At 40.0% G+C, this 6,362-nt stretch overlaps 1 pseudogene; it reads left to right on the forward strand.

The window, feature by feature from the left end:
* The first annotated feature begins 697 nt into the window (after positions 1-697).
* Positions 698-2,894, forward strand: LOC117308086 (mitogen-activated protein kinase 6 pseudogene; annotated as a pseudogene).
* The last annotated feature ends 3,468 nt before the right edge of the window (positions 2,895-6,362 follow it).

Consider the following 6,362-nt stretch of genomic DNA (forward strand, 5'->3'; position numbering starts at 1 on the left):
CGGAGACCTGAGCCGACACTGGGGGCTGTCCGTGGGCCCCCGCACTCCCTAGATGAGTCGGGGAAGTCCCATTGTATCAGCGTAAGATGGACGTTAGCTCTGATTGTGATTGTGGTGAGCTGGAGCCACCTGATCACTAACAAAAGACATCTGTTAACCAACAGCCACCAGGGCTTCCTGTTGAAATATACAGCAACAAAGGAAGAAAAGAAGCAAAAGGGAAACAGTGCTTACCAGCACCTTAGAATGATGCTGGCTGCTCAGGACCAGTCCAACACTGAATGTATCTGCCCTGTGAGGAGAATGTTCACAGAAGCCTGTCGTGTGCATATTTATTCACATTTTTGTTAAATGTTAAATCCTTCAGCACAGTAAATCTGAGTGCATAGTATGTCATTTCGTTCCGTTTGAGTTTCTTGAGTGTTTTCTTTAAATATCTGCAAAGTTGCTGCCCCTTTCTTGAACTATGAGTACTGCAATCTTTTTCATTCTCAGTATGAGTAGAGCTCTTGGAGCTTTAAATCTAAGGGGAACTCAACGGGCCTGGTTGGCATATGCAATGAAACCATCTTGCTGTGGAAGCAAAATTAATCTTTTTCTACCTTTTTGGAAGCTCTTTCCTTTTGAGGCCACTTTTCTTCCTTATTTACACAAGTTCAACAATTCAGAAGGAAAAGGCAATAGTAAGGGTTTCAAAATGGCAGAGAAATTTGAAAGTCTCATGAACATTCATGGTTTTGATCTGGGCTCTAGGTATATGGACTTAAAACCATTGGGTTGTGGAGGCAATGGCTTGGTTTTTTCTGCTGTAGACAATGACTGTGACAAAAGAGTAGCCGTCAAGAAAATCGTCCTTACTGATCCCCAGAGTGTCAAACATGCTCTACGTGAAACCAAAATTATTAGAAGACTTGGCCATGATAACATTGTGAAGGTGTTTGAAATTCTTGGTCCTAGTGGAAGCCAGTTAACAGATGTTGTGGGGTCTTACCAAGCTGAACAGTGTTTACACCGTTCAGGAGTACATGGAGACAGACTTGGCTAATGTGCTGGAGCAGGGCCCGTTACTGGAAGAGCTTGCCAGGCTTTTCATGCATCAGCTGCTACGTGGGCTCAAATATATTCACTCAGCAAACGTACTGCACAGAGATCTCAAACTAGCTAATCTTTTCATTAATACTGAAGACTTGGTGCTGAAGATAGGCGACTTTGGTCTTGCACGGATCATAGATCCCCATTGTTCCCATAAGGGTCGTCTTTCTGAAGGATTGGTTACTAAATGGTACAGATCTCCACGTCTTTTACTTTCTCCTAATAATTATACTAAAGCCATTGACATGTGGGCTGCAGGCTGCATCTTTGCTGAAATACTGACTGGTAAAACCCTCTTTGCAGGTGCCCATGAACTTGAACAGATGCAGCTGATTTTAGAGTCTATTCCTGTTGTACGTGAGGAAGATTGACAGGAGCTTCTCAGCATAATTCCAGTTTACATTAGAAATGACATGACTGAGCCACACAAACCTTTAACTCAGCTGCTTCCGGGAATTAGTCGAGAAGCACTGGATTTCCTGGGACAAATTTTGACATTTAGTCCCGTGGATCGGTTGACAGCAGAAGCAGCGCTGTCCCTTCCTTACATGAGCATTTATTCTTTTCCAATGGATGAGCCAATTTCAAGTCATCCTTTTCGTATTGAAGATGAAGTTGATGATATTTTGCTTATGGATGAAACTCATAGTCACATTTATAACTGGGAAAGGTACCATGATTGTCAATTTTCAGAGCATGATTGGCCTATACATAACAACTGTGATATTGATGAAGTTCAGCTTGACCCAAGAGCTCTGTGCCATGTGACTGATGAAGAAGAAGTACAAGTCGATCCTTGAAAATATTTGGATGGAGATTGTGAGAAGTATTTGGAGGATCCTGCTTTTGACACCAGTTACTCTACTGAGCCTTGTTGGCAATACCCAGATCATCATGAAAACAAATATTGTGATCTGGAGCGTAGCCATACTTGTGACTACAAAACGAGGTCATCATCACATTTAGATAACTTAGTCTGGAGAGAGAGGGAAGTTAATCATTACTATGAACCCAAGCTTATTATAGATCTTTCCAATTGGAAAGAACAAAGCAAAGAAAAATCTGATAAGAAAGGCAAGTCAAAATGTGAAAGCAATGGATTGGTTAAAGCCCAGATAGCTCTAGAGGAAGCATCACAGCAACTGGCTGAAAAAGAAAGGGAAAAGAATCAGGGATTTGACTTTGATTCCTTTATTGCAGGAACTATTCAACTTAGTTCACAGCATGAGCCTACTGATGTTGTTGACAAATTAAATGACTTGAATAGCTCAGTGTCCCAACTAGAATTGAAAAGTTTGATATCAAAGTCAGTAAGCCGAGAAAAACAGGAAAAAGGAATGGCCAATGTGGCTCAATTAGAAGGCTTGTACCAGTCTTCTTGGGATAGCCAGTTCGTGGGTGGTGGGGAGGACTGTTTCCTCATAAATCAGTTTTGTTGTGAGGTAAAGAAGGATGAGCAAATTGAAAAGGAAAACACTTACACCAGTTACCTAGACAAGTTCTTTAGCAGGAAAGGGGATACTGAAATGCTAGAAACTGAGCTGGTAGAGGATGGGAAGCTTGGGGAGAGAGGAAATGAGGAAGGATTTCTGAACAGCAGTGGGGAGTTCCTCTTTAACAAGCAGCTTGAATCCATAGGCACCCCACAGTTTCACAGTCCAGTTGGGTCACCACTTAAGTCAATACAGGCCACATTAACACCTTCTGCTATGAAATCTTCCCCTCAGATTCCTCATAAAACATGCAGCAGCATTCTGAAACATCTGAACTAAAACACTCAGCAGACATTTCTTTTTGTATTCTTCATGAAATGTGTTTTGTCTTCTTTATTACTAATGTTTAAGTCATTTTTTAACTTGAATCAGATGGTGTCATTTAGAAAGGATTTTTTCTTGGTTTTTAGAATCCAGACTTTTTTCCTACATGTGAGATGGTTTTCATTTTAACTGGCATGTCGTTTGCACACAAAAATAAAGAATAGAGCAAAATAATGCAATGCAGGAGGAGACAAAAGAAATGCACTAAGACAAGTAAAAAACATTCTCTCATAGAACAATGATCTGTTTTACAGGAAACAAAAATCTTGCCTTGAATTTACACAGTGAGACTGTACATAATTGCATGAAAATATTTTTTTCCTAAAACATTTTTCATTCATGAGTATTTTCAAGTTTTTCATACTGTACACACTTCTTAAAAACACATGATACCAGCAGCAACTGGAAATGACTGCCAAATCTGGTACACGTATTATCTACCTCAAGGTAACAAAAGTATGTGGCAAAACATATACCACCCATAGTGCTTCACAATATGCACTTCTATTAGGCCAACTTTTATTGTAGTAAACTATTCTTAATAAGATTCACTCACCATTTATAAATGTTCTGGTATGCATTCTTTATAGTGAAGTGTTACTACATCACATCTTATTTATTTTAGCAAATCAATATATTTTCTGTATTTAATTATAAAAAGTTAACTTAGTTTTTGAAATTTATTTGCAAATACACTTTTTCCATTTGGCACTATGGTTTGTTGCCTACTTAGCGGAATATATAATGTCAGCTTATCCTAAGGCTGTTCATGTACTGAATTTACTTAAGTATTCATTTTAACTAAAGCGCTCACCGCATATAGGAATTTGTAATTTGGAGGTGCTTGATCTATCTACAAAGAAAAATTAGGAATTACTTTATTATAAAATGCTCCTAGAAATCTTAATTGTGTTTATTTAAAAAAAACTGTAATGTTAGATCTGTGTGCATGGAAGTAATTAAGGTACATCATTATTGTAGTTTAAAAGTTGTACATGAGGAGCTTCCCTGGTGGTGCAGTGGTTAAGAATCTGCCTGCCAATGCAGGGGACACGGGTTCAAGCCCTGGTCCAGGAAGATCCCACATGCTGCAGAGCAACTAAGCCCATGTGCCACAACTACTGAGCCCACGTGCTGCAACTACTGAAGCCCGGGCGCCTAGAGCCCGTGCTCCACAACAAGAGAAGCCACCGCAGTGAGAAGTCCGAGCACCACAAAGAAGAGTAGCCCCCGCTCGCTACAACTAGAGAAAGCCTGCGCTCAGCAAAAAAGATCCAACGCAGCAAAAAATAAATAAAAATAAATAAATGTATGGAAAAAAAAGAAGTAGTCATGCATTAAATACTAATATGGAATGATCACCACAATGTATTTTTAAAAAAAGTTGTACATAAAATTTTTTTCTTTTCTCTTTAAAAACTAGTCATTTTACCAAACTATGTCGTTTTTTAAAATTTATTTAATTAATTACTTAATTTATGGCTGTGGTGGGTCTTCATTGCTGTGCGCGGGCTTCTCATTGCGGTGGCTTCTCTTGTTGCGGAGCACGGGCTCTAGGTGTGTGGGTTTCAGTAGTTGTGGCATGTGGGCTCAGTAGTTGTGGTGCATGGGCTTAGTTGGTCCATGGCATGTGGGGTCTTCCTGGACCAGGGCTCGAACCCATGTCCCCTGCACTGGCGGGTGGATTCTTAACCATTGCGCCACCAGGAAAGTCCCTAAACTATGTCTTGATACTGGTCATTCTGGGTCGTTGATGTATTCCCTTGCTTTGATTTTTTTTTTTTCCCTTCAGTGACTCCTGTTATTCATATGTTGGATTTTCATTGCCCATCTTTAATATATGTCACTTCGTCTCAAATTCTTTCATTTTTAATTTTCATTTTTACAAATTACCCTCTTTTTCCTATTTATCTCAAAACACTATTTGCTGATTTTATTTTTGCCCTTATATTCCATTTCGTTTAGTTTTCATTCTTTAAAATAGTTTTTCTTTTATCTTTAGTTCTTGCACAAGATATCACCCCTTTTCTGGATTTTTATAATTCTGATTTATGTTGTTCTTTTTTTGTCATATCACTTTGTGAATATCTTTAGCCTGTTTTAATCTTTTTTTAAAAATGTCTTTTTGGAATGCTTTCACTGTCTGTAGGCATGTTATTTTCCTCTTTATTCTCTCTCCCTCTGTCTCGCTCTTTCATAGTAAATTTTGTATTCCTAGGATTTGACTTTGATACTTTTCCATTGCTTGTTTTAATGTGAGATTGTTTTTTCTGAACACTGAGAAGGAGGCTTAGTTACATATTGTTAAAAAAAAAAAAAAAAACTATGGCCTGTTCTCTGAGGTTTTTCTGGCTCGGCTCTGTACCCTGTCCCCACTTTCTTTTTTTATTTTATTTTATACTGGGATATAGTTGATTAACAATGTTGTGTTAGTTCCAGGTGTACAGAACAGTGATTCAGTTATATATTCATATACATCTGTTCTTTTTCAAATTCTTTTCCCATTTAGGTTGTTACATAATATTGAGCAGAATTCCCTGTGTTATACAGTAGGTCCTTGTTGGTTATCCATTTTAAATATAGCAGTGCGTACATGTCAATCCTGAACTCTCTAACTGTCCCTCCCCTCCACACTTCCCCCTGCCCCCACTTTCATCTAGCCCTTTCTTTCATGTCTGCTTTCCTTATTCTGCTAAGTTTTGATTCCCTTCCCTATCGTTTCTCCTCAGCACAGGACCTGCCTGGAAGACTTGGTGGTTATTTCAAGAATTCAAAGGTGAGCTTACCTGGTGGCGCAGTAGCTGAGAGTCCGCCTGCTGAAGCAGGGGACACGGGTTCGTGCCCCGGTCCGGAAAGATCCCACATGCCGTGGTGCGGCTGGGCCCGTGAGCCATGGCCGTTGAGCCTGCGCGTCCAGGGCCTGTGCTCCGCAACGGGAGAGGCCACAACAGTGAGAGGCCCACATACCGAAAAAAAAAAAAAAAAGAATTCAAAGGAGTTAAACTCCATTAGCCCGTAGGCCTTATGGCAGGGCCCTTGCCCTCACCCACGATAGGAGCTGGCACAATCCTTTCCAGTGTCAGCCGCTGTTCTCAGATTGCCCCGCCATGGGGCATGGGGCAGGCAGGAAGATCAGAGTCAGCAGTAGATATGACACCAGAAGTAAGAGGTTAAAGCAATTCAAGGAAGGGATCATGATTTATGGAATGCAAGTGGCCTCTGGAAGCTAAAAAGGCAAGGAAATGCATTCCCCCACACACACACTGAAGTCCCCAGAGAGAATGCCTCCTTGCCAGCACCTTGACTTCAGACTTCTGACCTGCAGAACTATAAAATAAATTTGTGTTGTTTCAAGCCACTAAGTTTGTAATAATTTATTACAGCAGCAATATGAAACTAATACATAGATTTAGGGAAAAAAATCGAACATAAACACAGGATGTCCAGGAATTC

Source organism: Tursiops truncatus, chromosome 15 (assembly GCF_011762595.2).
Source record: "Tursiops truncatus isolate mTurTru1 chromosome 15, mTurTru1.mat.Y, whole genome shotgun sequence".
NCBI lineage: Eukaryota > Metazoa > Chordata > Mammalia > Artiodactyla > Delphinidae > Tursiops > Tursiops truncatus.